The sequence below is a fragment of the Apodemus sylvaticus genome, chromosome X, assembly GCF_947179515.1.
Source record: "Apodemus sylvaticus chromosome X, mApoSyl1.1, whole genome shotgun sequence".
Lineage (NCBI taxonomy): Eukaryota > Metazoa > Chordata > Mammalia > Rodentia > Muridae > Apodemus > Apodemus sylvaticus.
In genome coordinates, this window is record NC_067495.1 from 56,296,297 (window position 1) to 56,316,045 (window position 19,749).

Below are 19,749 nucleotides of genomic sequence, written 5' to 3' on the forward strand. Positions count from 1 at the left end.
ACTGCCTCTCCCCAGAGAAAATATTTTCAACAAAATCATAGAAGAAAAAAATTTCTAACAAAGAAGGAGGTGCTTACAATAAACATATAGAACACCAAGCAGACTGGGCAAGAAAATGAATTCCACAGACACATAATAATGAAAACACGAAATGCACACAACAAAGAAAATATTAAACACTACAATGGAATAAGAATTTTTATAAAAATTCAGATGTCCAAAAGGTAGACTTTGCCTGGGTTTCTAATATTATTCCACTAATCAACATGTCTTTTTTAATGCTATTACTGTGCTGTTTTATTGCAATAACTCTGTAGTCTAATTAAGATTGGGGATGATAATACCTCAAACAGCTATTTTAATATTTAGGATTATTTCATTTATCCTGTATTTTTGTGTTTACATCTGAAGCTGAAATTGTTCTTACAAGTTCTGTGGAGATTTATGTTGCAAGTTCAAAGGGGTTTTTGTTGGATATGTAGACTGTATTTGGTAGGGTCGTCATTTTTACTGTAATCTTCTGATATCTTCTTCAATTTCTCCTTTAAGTGTCTTAAGGTTTGTAATGTATAAGTTCTTCACTTGCTCAGTTATACTTATTACAAAATACATTTTTGAGGCTATTGTAAAAGGTATTGTTTCCCTGATTTCTTTTTCAGTCCATTTGTCAGTTGTATAGAGGATATTACTTTGAAAAAATTGTTTATCAGCCATATAGATAGTTAAGATCTTAGGGTAGTTTCTATATACAATCATATCTGCAAATAAAGTAAATACCTTCTGTAGAAATATACTTATAAATAGATAATGCTTAAATTTCATTTTATCATGGAATGTTTTTCCTTCTCCATGTATTGTGATTAGAAGTTTGGTTGGGTATATTATACTTGGCTGGCATCTGTGGTCTCTTTGTACTTGTAGGAAATCCATCCAGGCCCTTCTTTTTGTCTTTTAGAGTCTTCACTGAGAAATCAGGTTTTATTCTAATGGGTCCTCCTTCATATATTACTTGTTCTTATTCCATTGTAGTGTTTAATATTTTCTTTGTTCTGTACATTTCGTGTTTTCATTATTATGTGTCTGTGGAATTCATTTTCTTGCCCAGTCTGCTTGGTGTTCTATATGTTTATTGTAAGCACCTCCTTCTTTGTTAGAAAATTTTTTTCTTCTATGATTTTGTTGAAAATATTTTCTCTGGGGAGAGGCAGTGGCGGCAGTGGCAACAGCAGCAGCAGCTGGTCCAGAGGAAGGGCCATCAGCAGTGGAACCAAGGTGACAGGGTCCAGGCAGGCCCTGCGCCCACTACCACTGACCATGGCTGGCCAACCGGGCTGTAAGTGGAGGTGGATTTACAGTGCCTTTCACTTCGCAGAAGCCACATCAGAAATCTACATCCTGCCAGTCAGTTACAAGAGACTCGCTTCCATCTTGGTTCTCGGACGCCAGAGAAATCAGACAGACTGAGGTTCGCAAATATAACCCAAGGCCATCTCTGGGGTCTAGGCCCAATGGGTGTTGGCCTGCACTCAGGCCCTGGGCTGTTCGGGGGGCCATCAGTGTGCCAACCCGGACAGGAGGTTGTTTACCCGGACCAGCATGCATGCTGCCATTTTGGCAAAGGGACGCCAGAGAGTTCTAGCAGGCAAAGCCGACTAACAGCCATAGCCCGAGGCTAACATGGCGGGGGGGGGGGGGGCTAGGCCCTACAGGCCCTGGACTGACCCCAAGAACTGGGCTGCTCGGTGGGCCATCTGTGTGCCAATCCGGCCAGGAGGTTGTTAGCCCAGCAGACTCACCCGGCACTATCAGGGAGTGCTCGCACGCCTCCATCCTGGCCACCTGACAGAACCAGTTAATACTCATAGCCTGAGGGGAACTTTGCTCAGACCTTGGCCTGCCAGGCTTTTGCCTAGACTCGGGGCTTGAGCAGCTAGGCTAGCCTTGTGTGCACCAACCCAGTTGGGAGATCAGCTGCCCAGCAGAGTGATCATCACTCTGAAAAGATCCCACAGCATACACCATCATTACTCCCTGAAGGAGCAAACAGGCACCATCTGGTCCCCAGACACAATCTGAGGCAAAGCACACTAGGGCTCCAAGGCCACCCAAGAGGAGGACAGCACATCAGCAATCTGCAACAGGGGAAACCCGGCCATCCAGTGTTGTGAAAATATCCCTAGAGCCTCACAGGAGGCTCAAAAACTAGCCAGAGACAAGACCAACTAATGCCAGAGAACAAGATGGCAAAGGGCAAACGCAGGAATGCTACTAACAGAAATCTAAGCAATAAGGCAGAGTCTGAACCAAACTCTCCAACATCAGCAAGTCCTGGTTATGCCAACACACCAGAAAAACAAGATTTGGATTTAAAATCACTGATCATTATGCTGGTACAAGAACATAAAAAGGACATAAATGAATCTCTTAAAGAAATACAGGGGAACATGAATAAGCTAGAAACCCGTATAATGGAAACACAAAAATCACTTAAATACAGGAGAATAAGGCTCAAGAGATAGAAGCTAATAAAGAAGAAACACACACACACACACACACACACACACACACACACACACACAAACCTTAAAGAAATGCAGGAGAACTTGAGTCATCAGGCAGAAGTCATGAAAGAGGAAACACAAAAATCTCTTAAAGAATTAAAGGAAAACACAAACAAACAAATGATGGAACTGAGCAAAACCATACTGGATCTAAAAACAGAAGTAGAAACAACTAAGAAATCACAAAGGGAGACAACTTTGGAGATAGAAAACCTTGAGAAGAAATCAGGGGCCATAGATGCAAATATCAACAACAGAATACAAGAGATAGAAGAAAGAATCTCAGATGCAGAAGATACCATAGAAACCATTGACCAACTGTCAAAGAAAATGCAAAATGCAAAAAGCTTGTATCCCAGAACATCCAGGAAATCCAGGATACAATGAGAAGACGAAACCTAAGGATTATAGGTATAGATGAGAGTGAAGATTTACAACTGAAAGGGCCAGCAAATATCTTCAACAAAATTATGGAGGAAACCTTTCCCAACTTAGAGAGATACCCATGAATATACAAGAAGCCTACAGAACTCCAAACAGACTGGACAAGAGCAGAAATATCTCTCGTCACATAATAAAAACCCCAAGTGCACTAAACAAAGAAAGAAAATTAAAAGCAGTAAGAGAAAAAGGCCAAGTAACATATAAAGGAAGACTGATTAGAATCACACCAGACTTCTCACCAGAGACCATGAAAGCTAGAAGATCCTGGTTGATCTCATACAGACTCTAAGAGAACACAAATGTCAGCCAAGACTACTATACCCAGCAAAACTCTCAGTCTCCATAGATGGAGAACCAAGATATTCCATGACAAAACCAAATTTACACATTATCTTTCTACAAACCCAGCTCTGCAAAGAATAATAGGAGGAAAACTCCAATACAAGGAGGGAAACGACACCCTGGAAAAAGTAAGATAGTAACCTTCCTTCATCAAACCCAAAAGAAGATAACCACTCAAATATAAAAATAACATCAAAAATGACAGGAAGTAATAATCACTATTCCTTAATATCTCTTAACATCAATAGACTCAATTCCCCAATAAAAAGACATAGACTAACAGACTGGATAAGGAAACAGGACCCTACATTTTGCTGCATACAGGAAACACACCTCAATATCAAAGACAAAAATTACCTTAGAGTAAAAGACTGGAAGACAAATTTACAAGCTAATGGTCTCAGGAAATGTAGCCATTCTAATATCAGATAAAATTAACTTTCAACCTAAAGTTATCAAAAGAGATACAGAAGGGGGGCTGGAGAGATGGCTCAACGGTTAAGAGCACTGACTGCTCTTCCAAAGGTCCTGAGTTCAAATCCCAGCAACCACATGGTGGCTCACAACCATCTGTAATGAGATCTGATGCCCTCTTCTGGAGTGTCTGAAGACAGCTACAGTGTACTTACATATAATAAATAAATGAATAAATCTTAAAAAAAATATTAAAAAAAAAGAGATACAGAAGGACACTTCTTGCTAGTCAAAGGAAAAATCCACCAAGAAGAACTTTCAATTCTGAACATCTATGCGCCAAACACAAGGGCACCCTCATTCATAAAAGAAACTTTACTAAAGCTCAAAGCACACATTGCACCTAACACAATAATTGTAGTTGACTTTAACACTCCACTCTCCTCAATGGACCGATCAGGAAAACAGAAACTAAACAGGGACACAATAAAACTAATTGAAGCTTTGGACCAATTGGACTTGACTGATATTTATAGAACATTTCACCCTAAAACAAAAGAATATACCTTTTTCTCAGCACCTCATGATACCTTCTCCAAAATCGACCATATAATTGGTCACAAGACAGACCTCAACAAATATAAAGTGATCGAACTATTCCCATGCCTCCTATTAGATCACTATGGAGTAAGAGTGGTCTTCAATGGCCAAAAAAAAAAAAAAAAAAAAAAAAAAAAAAAAAAAAAAAAAACAGAAAGCCCACATATACACAGGAGCTGAACAATAATCTACTCAATGACACCTTGGCCAAAGAAGAAATAAAGAAAGAAATCAGAGACTTTTGAGAATTTAATGAAAATGAAGACACAACGTACCCAAATCTTTGGGACACAATGAAAGCAGTGCTAAGAGGAAAACTCAAAGCCCTGAGTGCCTCCAAAATGAAACGGGAGAGAGCATACACTAGCAGCTTAAAGACCCACCTGAAAGCCCTGGAACAAAAAGAAGCCAATTCACACAGGAGGAGTAGAAGACAGGAAATCATCAAACTCAGGGCTGAAATCAATCAAGGGGAAACAAAGAGAACCATACAAAGAATCAACGAATCCAGGAGCTGGTTCTTTGAGAAAGTCAACAAGATAGATAAACCCTTAGCCAGCCTGACCAACGGGAACAGAGACAGTATCCAAATTAACAAAATTAGAAATGAAAAGGGGGGTATAACAACAGAAACTGAGGAAATCCAAAAAATCATCAGATCCTACTACAAAAGCCTATACTCAACACAACTGGAGAATCTGGAGGAAATGGACAATTTCCTAGACAGATACCAAATACCAAAATTAAATCAGGACCAAATAGATCATCTAAACAGTCCCATAACCCCTAAAGATATAGAAGGGGTCATAGAAAGTCTTCTAACCAAAAAAAAAGCACAGGACCAGATGGTTTCAGTGCAGAATTCTATCAGACCTTCAAAGAAGACCTAACACCAATACTCTTCAAACTACTCCACAAAATAGAAAGAGAAGGAACACTACCCAACTCCTACCAAACCACAATTATGCTGATATCAAAAACACACAAAGATCCAACAAAGAAAGAGAACTTCAGACCAATTTCCCTTATGAACATAGATGCAAAAATACTCAATAAAATTCTTGCCAACCAAATCCCAGAACACATGAAAAGGATCATCCACTATGATCAAGTAGGCTTTATCCCAGGGATGCAGGGTTAGTTCAATATACGTAAATCCATCAATGCAATCCACTACATAAACAAACTCAAAGAAAAAAAACACATGGTCATTTCATTGGATGCTGAAAAGGCATTTGACAAAATTCAGCATCCTTTCATGCTTAAAGTCTTGGAAAGAACAGGAATCCAAGGCCCATACCTACACATAGTAAAAGCAATATACAGTAACCTGGTAGCCAGCATCAAACTAAATGGAGAGAAACTTGAAGCAATCCCACTAAAATCAGGGACTAGACAAAGCTGCCCCCTTTCTCCTTATCTTTTCAATATTGTACTTGAGGTACTAGCTCGGGCAATTAGACAACATAAGGAGGTCAAAGGGAAACAAATTGGAAAGGAAGAAGTCAAACTATCATTATTTGCAGATGATATGATAGTCTACCTAAGTGACCCAAAAAAACTCCGCTAGAGAACTCCTACAGCTGATAAACAACTTCAGCAAAGTGTCAGATTATAAAATCAACTCAAGCAAATCAGTAGCCTTCCTATACTCAAAGGATAAGCAGGCTGAGAAAGAAATTAGGGAAATGACACCCTTCACAATAGCCACAAACAGTATAAAGTACCTTGGGGTGACTCTTACCAAATATGTGAAAGATCTGTATGACAAGAACTTCAAGACTCTGAAGAAGGAAATGGACGAAGCCCTCAAAAAAATGGAAGAATGGAAAAACCTCCTATGCTCATGGATCGGCAGGATTAATATAGTTAAAATGGCCATTTTGCCAAAAGCAATATAGAGATTCAACCCAATACCCATCAAAATCCCAACTCAATTCTTCACAGAGTTAGAAAGAGCAATTCTCAAATTCATCTGGAATAACAAAAAACCCAGGATAGATAAAACTATTCTCAGCAACAAAAGAAAATCTGGGGGAATCAGTATCCCTGACCTCAAGCAATACTACAGAGCAATAGTGATAAAAACTGCATGGTATTGGTACAGTGACAGGCAGGAGGATCAATGGAACAGGATTGAAGATCCAGAAATGAACCCACACACCTATGGCCACTTGATCCTCAACAAAGGGGCTGAAAACTTCCAATGGACAAAAGATAGCCTTTTCAACAAATGGTGCTGGTTCAACTGGAGGTCAGCATGCAGAAGAATGGGAATTGATCTATCCTTGTCTCCTTGTACTAAGCTCAACTCCAAATGGATCAAGGACCTATACACATAAAGCCAGACACTCTGAAGCTAATAGAAAAGAAACTGGGGAAGACCCTTGAGGACATTGGTACAGGGGGAATTTTCCTAAACAGATCACCAATAGCGTATGCTCTAAGATCAAGAATTGACAAATGGGACCTCATAAAATTACAAAGTTTCTGTAAGGCAAAGGGCACCATCAAAAGGACAAATTGGCAACCAACAAATTGGGAAAAGATCTTCACCAACCCTATATCAGATAGAGGGCTAATATCCAATATATACAAAGAACTCAAGAAGTGAGACCCCAGAAAACCAAATAACCCTATTAAAAATGGGGTACAGAGTTAAACAAAGAATTTTCACCTGAAGAACTTCGGATGGCGGAGAAGCATCTTAAAAAATGCTCAACTTCATTAGTCATTAGGGAAATGCAAATCAAAACAACCCTGAGTTTTCACCTCACATCAGTCAGAATGGCTAAGATTAAAAATTCAGGAGACAGCAGGTGTTGGTGAGGATGTGGAGAAAGAGGAACACTCCTCCACTGCTGATGGGGTTGCAAATTTGTACAACCACTCTGGAAATCAGTCTGGCGGTTTCTCAGAAAACTGGGCAGGTCACTTCCGTAAGATCCTGCTATACCACTCCTGGGCATATATACAAAGGATTCCCCAGCATGTAATAAGGATACATGCTCCACTATGTTCATAGCAGCCCTATTTATAATAGCCAGAACCTGGAAAGAACCCAGGTATCTCTGAATAGAAGAATGGCTGCAAAAAAAATGTGGTATATATACACAATGGAGTACTATTCAGCCATTAGAAACAATGAATTCATGAAATTCTTAGGCAAATGGATGGAGCTGGAGAACATCATACTAAGTGAGGTAACCTAGTCTCAAAAGATCAATCATGGTATGCACTCACTAATAAGTGGATATTAACCTAGAAAACTGGAATACCCAAAACATAATCCACACATCAAATGAGGTACAAGAAGAATGGAGGAGTGGCCCCTTGTCCTGGAACGACTCAGTATAGTAGTATAAGGCAAAACCAGAACAGGGAAGTGGGAAGGGGTGGGTGAGAGAACGGGGGGGGGGGGGGGGGGAAGGGTGCTTATGGGACTTTCAGGGAGGGGGGGACCAGAAAAGGGGAAATCATTTGAAACGTAAATAAAATATATATCGAATAAATAAAATGAAAGAAAAGGAAAATATTTTCTGTGCCTTTGATGTAGGTTCCTTCTCCCTCTTATTTTACTACAATTCATTGATTTGGTCTTTTTATAGTTTCCCAGATTTATTGGATGTTTTGTGTCTGAATTTCTTTTAACAGCTTTTTGTTTGTCTGGGGTATTTTTTTTTCTGTCTTGTCTTCAATGCCTGAGATTCTCTCTTCCATCTCCTGTATTGTACTGGATAAAGCTTACCTCTCAGATTTTTGTTTGACTTCCTAAATTTTCCATTTCCAGTTTTACCTTGGCCTGATTTTCTTTAGTGGTTCTATTTCTTTTTTAATTTTTAATTGGTTATTTTATTTATTTACATTTCAAATGTTATCCCCCTTCCCACTTTCCCCTCTCCACCCCCTTCCCCAACCCTTTCCTCTGCTTCTATGAGGGTGCTCCTCTTCCCACCCACTCACTCTTGCCTCCCTGCCTTAGCATTCCTCTATGCTAAGGCATCAAACCTTCTAGTGGTTTTATTTCTATTTTCATGTTTTTTAACTGGTTTCATCATTTCATTCCATTGCTTGTTTGTGTTTTCACAGACTTCCTTAGTGGATCTATTCATATCTTCTTAAAGGTCATTGAGCATATTTATAATAGCTATTGTGAAGACCTTGTCTTGTGCTTCAGATATATTGCATTTCTCAGGGCCTACTTTAGTAGTGTTACTGGGTCGTGGTAGAGATATATTTTGTTGTCTGTTTATAATTGTTTTTACACTCATGTCTTGACATATTGATTTGGTATAATTGTGATTGTAGCTGGTCTTTATCAGGTGAATTGCCTGTTCTTTGTTGATCCTCTCTGGATCTTAGGAATGTGTGGTAGCTGTGGGTTCTCTGGTAGGGAGTACATCTAAGTTCCTGACAGGTATAGCCACTGGAGGTGCCAGGTAGAACATGATTCTAGTATTCAAAGTTGGCTGGGAAATTATAAATGGAGGTCTGGGAGGAGATTAAAGATTGTCTTCCCAACTCCCAAGCCAGTGTGGCAAGTGTGTTCCTAGAAAGTACCTCCTGGTATTGATGACTGACACAATGGGGTGGGGTGAGGGAGAAAGGTTAAGACCACTTCAAGGATCTTTAGAGTTCTCAGGTTTTAGAAGCAGAAAAGGCAGACAAGCCTCTACAAGAGGTCTGTCATGAGGTTTGGGTTGAAACTGGGGAATTTGAAATGAAGAGCTGAAAGGAATGCCATTCCTGTTTTCATGGTAAGTTTGATGTTTTCCCCTATGAAGCAGGATGTTAGATTTGATTGTCCTATAGTGCCTGTATCATAGTGAGGTATGACTCCCTTTATCTTTAATCCTTTATCAAGACAGGATATTGCATGTTTTCCAAAGAACTTTTCTTCATATGTTGAGATGACATTATGATTTATGTGCTTTATTCCATTGGTGTGATAAACTACAATTGTTGAATTATGTATATTGAGCCATCCTTATATCCTTGGAATGAAGCCAATTTGGTTATGATAAATGATCTCTTTACTATAATCCTGGATTCAATTTTCCAGTAACTTATTGAGAATTTTTGCATCTAAATTAATCGTGTAATTTAGTCTGCATTTTTTTTTTGTTTTATGCCTTTATTTTGTTTGGGAATCATGATTAATACTGGCATTATAAAATGTGTTTTGAAACCTTATTTCCTTTACTATTTATCCTTTAACTAGTATTGGTGGTGTTAGTTCTTTAGAGTTTTGGCAGAATTCTCTAGTGAGTCCATCTGGTTCTGAGATTTCTATAGTTGAGATATTTTTTTTTTTCTGCTTCAATCTCATTGCTGTTTGTGGATCTGTTTAAATTATTTATTTTATTTTGGTTTGATTTGTTATGTTATATGCATCTGGAAGTTCATCCATTTTTGAAAGCCTTTCCAATCTGTTGGAATAGAGATTTCTAAAATATGTCCAAGTGATTTTTTTTAAAAAAAATTTCATTAATGTCTGTTGTAGCTTTTCAATTTTTACATCTAATTTTATTAAATTTTCTTTTCTATTTCTTTCGGTTAACTTGATAAGGGTTTCTCAGACTTTCAATGGACTAGCTCCTCGTTTCATGGGTATTTTTTGTATTGGTTATTTACTTGGTTCAATTTCATTAAGATCTGCCGTTATTTTAATTATATCTTCCCAGCAATTGGTAGTTTACTTTGATCATGTTTCTTTTTCTTTTTTTTCTTTTTTCTTTCTTTCTTTTTTTTTTTTTTTTTTTTGGATTTGTTTTTTTCCGAGACAGGGTTTCTCTGTATAGCCCTGGCTGTCCTGGAACTCACTTTGTAGACCAGGTTGGCCTCGAACTCAGAAATCTGCCTGCCTCTGCCTCCCAGAGTGCTGGGATTACAGGTGTGCGCCACCACCGCCCGGCTTGATCATGTTTCTTAAGGCTTTAAGATGCACCAATAAGTTTTTATTTTGAGAGCTCTCAAATTTTTGATGTCTGCACTAAGCACTATAAAATGTTCTCCTAGAATTTCCATAATTAGTGCCTATAAATTTGGTTTGTTTTCTTTTCACTTTCATTCAAATCTAGAATTATGTCCCTGATTTCTTTCTTAATTATCACTAGCATTTTATGTAGTCTCCATGAGTTTGTATACTTCATGTGGGTTCTAGTGTTGTAGTATCTATCTTTCTTCATCATAGTCAGATAAAATGAAAGATGCTATTGTGAATGGGATTGTTTCCCTGAGTTCTTTCTTAGTATATTTTATATTAATATATAGGAAGGCTACTGATTTCTGTATGTTAATTTGATGTCCTGCCACATTGCTGAAAGTTTTGATCATCTTTTGGAGTTTTCTGATGTAGTCTTTAAAGTTTCGTATTGTATAGAATCATGTAATCTGCAAATAGAGATACGTTGATCTTCAGAGTATTATATCTGAATGCATTTTACATCCATCTTTTGTGCTCTTCTTGATCTTAAGATGCATTGAGATTTTTCTTTGTCACAATAGTGGCTAAGCATGCCACCTTTGTTCACAGCCTCTCTAAGGCATTTATAGTGAATGGATGATGGATTTTGTCAAAGTCCTTTTACTGCATTTATGTCACAAATTACCTTCACTGATTGATATATATGTTGAACCACTTGTAGTTGGTCAGGCTTACAAAACCCAGGCATGATTTCTCTTCTTTCAAGCAGGTTTTGAGTACAATTAATAGAATCTGTACATTTACCATCAAGATAGAAGTGCCACTAATGCATTTTAGGGATATCTTGTGGTTCACAGACCTAACAGCTGGATAAGACTATAGATGCTTTTCTCCCTTAGCCACTTTCATATCAACTTTTGGAACTATGAAAGCTAGTTCTTAGGGAAGAGACTTTCATATCAGGCCCAGCTATAATTCTAAGTCCTATTACCAAAATGCATCATGTCCTCAGCAGCAGGGATTTACTTTCAACATCTAAGAGGAAGCCAAGAACAATAGCAAAAGCCTATGTTTTGGGAAGCTCCTGACCAATAAGCCAAAAAATAAAAAAATAAAAAAAAAAAAAGGGACTGAGGTATTTGTTGTTACTCTCTGGCTCTTACAAGTGTATTATCACCTTGTATCTATCTGCCTGTCTGTCTGTCTGACTGTCTATCTATCTATCTATCTATCTATCTATCTATCTATCTATCTATCTATCTATCCATAATTTAAGTAAACATAAAATAATTCCCTTTGAGTTTTTCAAGCATTCTTAATATTTATCCTTCTTCCTTCCTTCTCCTTCTGTATTTTCCTCCCTCTTTGTTCCCTAATGTGACACCCTCCCCATTTTTATATTTCTCTCTTCATAGCACCTGTACCCTGATATTATCTGTCCAGAAAATTCCCTTAACTCCAAGCCTCCTACCATTAGTTCCTTTTACTGGTTTATGTGGTTACTCCAAGTTACATGCCCATGTCTGAAGATTTGGAAATAGGAACCACAGATTGGAGAAAATATGTGGTGTTTGACTTTCTAGATAGATGACCTCACTTGGTATAATATCCAGTCCTGTCTGTTTACCCACAACGCTCATGATTTTATTTTTCTGTACAGATGAGTAGTATGTCATTGTGTACATGTACAACACTTTTTTTTAATCCATGAAGGACATTTAAGCTGTTTCAATTTTCTAGTTATTATAAATAGAGCTGCACTGAGCATGGCTGAGCAAGTGTTATGGAGTAGGATGTTAAGTTCTTTTAGAATATGCAAACAAGTGGTATAACTTGGTCATATTGATTTATTTTAGGTTTCTGAGATTTTGCCATACTGATTCCCAGTGTGGATACCCCAGTTTGTAATGCTACCAACACCTCACCAACATTTTCTTCAGTTGTTTTCTTGATGGTAGCTATACAGACTCTGGCGAGATGAAATCTCAAACACCAATTTTATGTCTTTATGACTTATGATTTCTCATTTTTATCTCTCTGTGCCTGTAGAGTTGCTGTTGAGAAATATGCCAGTCATTTAAAAGGGGTACTATTAAATGTAACCTGTAGTTTTGCCCTTAAAGGATTACAACATTTTTGACTAATATATGTCATAGAGAAAAATCCTCTCTAGTAGCAATTTAAATAGTTTTTCAAGACATCTTTACATTTGTGTCAATATCTTTCCAGAGATTAGAAAAATATTCTGTTTCTATTTCACTGATTCTTTTTCTGCCATTATCTTTTGTTCCACATGTTTACATCTGCTTTGTTCTGCTTCCTGGTTTTGTTCTGGAGTCACAAGGAGTCACCTTTACTCAATTAGGTATTTCCACTGTGTTCTGCTGTCTAATTTCAGGCTACGATGTAGTGGAATCAACTATTCATAGACTGAAACTTCCAAAAGAACAGAAAACCTCCTTCTCTTTATAAGTAGATTGTTTCAGTACTTTTATAATAAGAAAGGGTAAATATAATCAATACCAACAGTAAGAACTTTTTTCCATGTGTCATGTACAATTTATATGGAAAGTTTGTCAAAGTTTGGAGGAACATGCTAAAAAAAATTTAGAACATGTAAATGCACTTTGACAACTTAAGCAGCAGCTCAAAAATCCAAAATGTTGACAGAAATAGGAGTAATAAAGGTTATTGCTAATGAGATTTTTATGAATAAATAAGGACTCTTATTGAAAATGTAAGTGACAGGGGGAGGGAAGAGGGCTTATGGGACATTCAAGGAGTGGGGAGCCAGGAAATGGGAAATCATTTGAAATGCAAATAAAAAATGTATCGAATAAAAAAGAAATAGTTGCTATAGAATGGAGATAGGTGTGGTTATGTTTTGATTACTATGAATATAAGGAAATCATTCTTCTTCAGCAAATGTTTATTGAATAAATATTGCTTTTGAAAATTAAAAAAATGTAAGTGAAGATATTGTTCTTAGATTGTAGTAAAGAAGTTAGAAGCATTCACCTTATGTCATCAGTTATTTTCAGTGCTGACCTTGAAGGTGGCAGACTAACTTACTTTTCAGAAGAATTTCCAATATAACATAGCACTCAGACTCTATCACTACTTTCTGAGAATTTGCCTTTTTTTTAAAGATTTTATTTATTTACATTTCAAATGTTATCCCCTTTCCTGATTTCCCCACCCAGACCCCCCCCCTATCATTCCCCCTCCTCCTGCTTCTATGAGGGTGTAACCCCACCCATCCACCCACTCCTGCCTCACCACCCCTGAATTCTCCTACACTGGGGCTTCGAGCCTTCACAGAACCAAGAGCCTCTCCTCCCATTAATGCCCTACAAGGCTACCCTCTGCTACATATACGACTGGAGCTGTACTCCTTGGTTGGTAGTTTAGATCCTGGGAGCTCTGGTTGGTTGATATTGTTGTTCTTCCTATGGGGTTGCAAACCCCTTCAGCTCCTTCAGTCCTTTCTCTAACTCCTCCATTAGGAACCCACACTCAGTTCAATGGTTGGCTACAAGCATCCACCTCTGTATACATCAGGCTCTGGCAGAGCCTCTCAGGAGACAGCTATATCAGGCTACTATCAGCATGGACTTCTTGACATCCACAATAGTGTCTGCATTTGGTGACTGTATATGGAATAGATTCCCCAGGTGGGGCAGTCTCTGGATGACCTTTCCTTCAGTCTCTGCTCCACACTCTGTCTCCATATTTTGCTCCTGTAAGTATTTTGTTACACCTTTTAAGAAGGACCAAAGCACCCACACTTTGGTCTTCCTTCCTTTTGAGCTTCATGTGAATTGTATCTTGTTTATTCTGAGCTTTTGGGCTAATATCCACTTATCAGTGTGTGCATACCATGTGTGTTCTTTTGTGATTGGGTTAGCTCACTCAGGAAGATATTTTCTATTTCTATTTATTTGCATAAGAATTTCATGAATTCATTGTTTTTAATAGCTGAGTAGTCTTTCATTGTATAAATGTACCACATATTCTGTATCCACTCCTCTGTTGAAGGACATCTGGGTTCTTTCTTGCTTCTGGCTATTATAAATAAGGCTGTTATGAACATAGTGGAGTATGTGTCCTTATTATATGTTGGAGAATCTGTCCAGGAGTGATATAGCTGGGTCCTCAGGTAGTAGTATGTCCAATTTTCTGAGGAACCACCAGACTGATTTCAAGAGTTGTTGTACTATCTTGCAATCCCACCAACGATGAAGGAGTATTCCTCTTTCTCCACATCCTCCCCAGCACCTGCTGTCCCCAGAGTTTTTGATCTTAGCCATTCTGACTGGTGTGAGGTGGAATCTCAAGGGTTTTTTCTGATTTGCATTTCCCTGATGACTAAAGATGTTGAACATTTCTTTAGGTATTTCTCGGCCATTTGGTATTCCTCAGTTGAGAATTCATTGTTTAGCTCTGTACCTCATTTTTAATAACTTTCTGTCAGATTTATAGAGAGAAACACAGAAGGAACAGAAAGATTTCAAGTTTTTTTGAAGACAAAAAAAAATCATGTAAAAGTCTGACCAAAAAGGATGCATTTCACTATACTTTGAAATTTCAAAATACACCATTTTCATTGTTCCTCTCTGCTTCCTGTTTGTAGATAGAAATACGACCTTTCAACTGCTGCTCCAGCACCATACCAGCCTGTCTATGGTCATGTTGATGGATGGTGATATTCCTCTGGTCCTATAAGCCATTCCAAGGCTTAAAGGGCTTATGGTTCCAAAGGAATATCTCTATCATCATTATGATTGCAAGTCACGGAGACCAGCTCAGGCTTGGCACTGTGAAAGGTCAGGACAGGCTACTGTTGAATGTGCAACCTCAGTTGAAATAGAGGCTCCGAGATTGAAGAAATCCTGGAGTGAAGTTGAGGCTTGAGAGGGCAAGAAACCTTGAGAGACCATTACATGAAAATGAAAGTTAAGCCAGAAACATGTTGGAAATCCCAGGATGTTAAAGGTTCGAGAACTGTGGGATATACTTCAAGGAGAGCTGCACACAGGAATTCAACCAGAAAAGAGAAAGATTCTCTAACATATAACAAGGACACATGCTCCACTATGTTCATAGCAGCCTTACTTATAATAGCCAGAAGCTGGAAAGAACCCAGATGTCCTTCAACAGAGGAATGGATACAGAAAATGTGGTACATGTACATAATGGATCACTACTCAACTATTAAAAATGATGAATTCATAAAATTTACTCTCATAGAAACAGGGGGGAGGGAAAGGGACTAGAGAGTTTCCAGGAGGTGGGGGTAGACCGGGAGAGTGGATAACATTTGAAATAAAGAAGGAAAAAAAGAGAAAGAAATGAATCACAGGTAGCAAAGCTGGAAGGACAGAAGGATCTAAGCTTTTTGGCATCAAGGATGGAGTTAGAGAATTTAGAGTTTGCCCTGGTGGGTTTCAGCCTTGATTTGGTACGGTATAGCATCACTATGACTGATTCTTCCCTTTTGGAATGGTAATGTGCATTCTGTGCTATTAGATATTAGAAATATGTAATACACTTTTTTTGAGACAGGGTTTCTCGGTATAGCCCTGGCTGTCCTGGAACTCCCCCTGTAGACCAGGCTGGCCTTGAACTCAGAAATCCGCCTGCCTCTGCCTCCCAAGTACTGGGATTAAAGGCGTGCACCACCATCGCCTGGCTGTAATATACTTTTTATTTTGTAGGAAGTTACAGTTAAAAGTTGTGGTTTGTAGGCATCATAACTGGGTGTTAGGACTATCAGTTTGCTTGCTTGTTTTCCTGCCTTGGAATCTTGCATGGCACCTCCTGGTATGATGAAAGCTAGTGGAGTCTGTCAATTCAGTTCCCTCTTCATAGCTCCAGGTCCTATGTCTAGAGTGCATGGTATGTTCACTAATGGGGACTTCAACCTCTGGGAGGTAATCAAGGGGAACAGCAATAGCCTGTAACTTTAGAAGAGCCTTGGACTTCCCTGAAAAAACAAATGGAAAGGAAGCATCTCTTGCCTGATGTTCTCTTAGTCTATGGCTTTTTGGGGGTGGGGGGACATTGTCAATCTAAGAAAGAAGATTTCATTTAAACTATTTGTATAAATTGTATTGTTATTTTACATAAATACCATTGAGACCATTTCCATCTTAAAGATATAACTGAAATGGGTATGCTAATTTCTAAAGTGTTTTCTTAGGTTTTATTGATAATTCGGTCACAGTTGTTCATTTGTTTTACCTATTAGCTTTTGGGATTTGCTCATTTACTGTGTTGTATAAGACAAATTCTTTTGTACTTATCCTTGTTTATTCTTCTAGTAAAGTTTATCTTTTTTCTGTAGTTTTGTAATTGATACTGTGCTGCTTCTTTTGTGCACAATATTGTTTTGAGTATTTTCTGCAGTAGTGGCTTTGTAGATCTAAATTGCCTTAGTATGTTTGCCTTAAGACATTCTTATTTCCCCAAGTAACTTAAAATATATGCCAATCTTCATTGACAGTTATTTACATACAAGGCTTAAAATATACAATCTCAGGTTCCTGGATCTCATGAGATATCTAACATTATTCTGATATCTACACCTTTTTTAGGTGAAGCTTTTTATTTTTTATATTTTAAATTAAAATATAATCACACTACTTACCTTCTTCCCTTTTCCTCCTCAAATCCCTTTGAGGTCCCTTCCATACAACTCCTCTGATGTTCCCCCCACTTTCAAATTGATAGCTTCTGTTACTTTGACTATTGATATATATGGCTTAAACAGTTTTCTCTGATCCAATTAAACAGTTCATCTGCAAGCTTTACCTGGTCTAGCTCAGGCCATACACATCCTACACTAATATAAAGAAGACCAATTTATCACATCAGAAATACAAGCAGAGAAAGCAGTCTACATGTCTAGGTCAAATCACAAAAACTAAATAGCATCAATGCCAAAGCATCATGTCGCTCTTCAAACCTTCTAGCCCTGTAGAAGTGTTCCATAATGAGAAATACAAAGATGAGAGAAATACATGTATTCCAGGCCTAGACTTTTAAAAACCACCATAAACTTTATCAAAAAAATTAAGGAATTTAAAGAATAAATGAGCATACACTTCCTTTAACTCCAAAATGTTAACAAAAAATCTTGAGTGATATCCAAGAAAATATACACACACCTGAACAAAATAATGAAGATAACTCATGATTAGAAAACTAAATTCAATAAAGACATAGAAGCACTGAAGAGAACACAAGTTGCAAATGAAGATTGAATTGAAAAACTCAGTATCCCAATTAGAAAATCCAGGAGAAAGCCTCAGAAGCAGAATGAATTAAGTAGAACATATATCAGGATTCATGGATAAAGTAGAGGATCTAAATGAAATAAGCAAAGAAAAAAATTGAAAAAAACCAAAACAGGATAGGAACATTCAGGAAATGTGAGACAATATCAAAAGATTGAATCTTTTAATTATAGGCATAGAAGTAGGGAAAATCCCCAAGCCAATGGCATAGACCAGATCTTTATCAAGTTAATAAAAGAAAACTTGTATAAACTAAGGAAAGACATACCCATACAGACAAAAGAAGCACATAGAACCCTAACTAGATAAAACCAAAAAATAAATACCCCATAACATATCATAGTCAAAACACTAAATATGTGGAACAAAGGAAAAGCAATGGAATATTAAAGAGAAATAAACACAAGCCACATATAAAGGAAAATGTCAGAATAAGACCTGATTTCTTTGTGGAAACTCTGAAAGCCAGAATACCTTGGAACAATGAACTCCAAGTTCTAAAAGACCATGATTACTGTACCCAGGTGATCTATGTGTCACAGTTGAAAGAGAAGTAATAACTTTCCATGATCCAATGGCCTTAAAAACAGGCATATGAAGGAAAACAAAATAAAACAAAAAAACCCTGCTACATACAATACTGGAAGCAATACTTTGAATTGAAAAGAAGAATATACACATCAAAGAGACTTTAGAAAGAAAATAAATGAAGCTATATTTTGATGAAAATATAAACCACAAGAGCATCAGTCAGCAAAAAAAAAAAAAAGAAAAGAAAAGAAAAAAGAAAAGGAAACATCATAATGTCTACAATCTACATACACTTTTCAATAATACCTCTAAATATTAATGGTTTCAACTCTCCAATCAAAAGAAAGTAGTTAGCCTCATAGATCAAGAAAAGAAAATTCATCTATGCTTTGTCTACAAGGAACATCTCAGATTTAAAGATAGGCACAATATTAAAAGTAATAGGATAAAAAAGTAAAAGGATGGAGGGAATGTATTGCAAGAAAATGGGATCAAGAATTAAGCAAAGGTTCTCATCCCAGTATCTGACAAAATAGACTTTAAACTAAAATTAGATGAAGACTTTTGGCCCAACTAAGCAAAAGGAAGGAAAAGATGACCCAGATTAACAGAATCAGAAATGAACAGGGGGAGCATGATAAGTGACACTAAAGAAATACAGACGGTTATAAGAGAATATTTTAAAAGCCTGTACTTTATTAATTTTGAAATCATAAAGGAAGTGGATAAATTTCTTGGTTCATCCAAACTATGAAAGTTAAACCAAGAAGGAACCAACATCTTAAACAGATCCATAACAAAGAAGGGGATTGAAACAGTCGTAAAAAGTCTTGCAACTAAAACAACAACAACAAAAACAGGTTCCAATGGAAACACAGCAAAATTCCACTAGGATGGGAAAGAACTACAACAAATCCTTAAAAGTTTAAAAAAAATAGAAGAGAAGGATCATTTCCAAACTCATTCTCTGAAGTCACTATTACTGTAATACCCAAAGCAGGTAAAGACACAGCAAAACCCCAAAACTATAGTGCAAAATCTCTGTTGATCATAGAAGCAAAACTTCTCAATAAAATACTAGTAAAGGAAATACAAACATATATCAAGATCATCTACCACAATCAAGTTGGCTTAATCCTAGAAATGCAAGGTGATTAAAAATATATGTCAGTAAGTATTATAAATCATATAAATGAACTTACAGTCAAAAGTCACATTATCATCTTAATAAATGCCTCTGACAAAATTCAATGTTTTCATAATAAAAGTGTTAGAGTAGTACAGGAGGGTACATATCTAAAGGCTATATATGACAAACCCACAGCTAACTCAAAGCAATCCCATTAAAATCAGGAATGAGACAAAGCTTTCCACTAGCTACACTCCTTCTCAATATGGTTCTGGAAGTGCTAACCATATCAATAAGGTAATTCAAGAAAATTAAAGGGATAAAAACAAGAAAAGAAGTCACATTATTACTATTTACAGATGATACGTAAGAGAGTCCCAAAATTCCACCACAAAATTTGTAGAAACAACAGTTTCATCAAAATGATACAAACACACTGAGACTGATATCATAGACAGGCCTCCAACTACAATAGCACTAAAGACAATGAAGTATCTTGGAGTA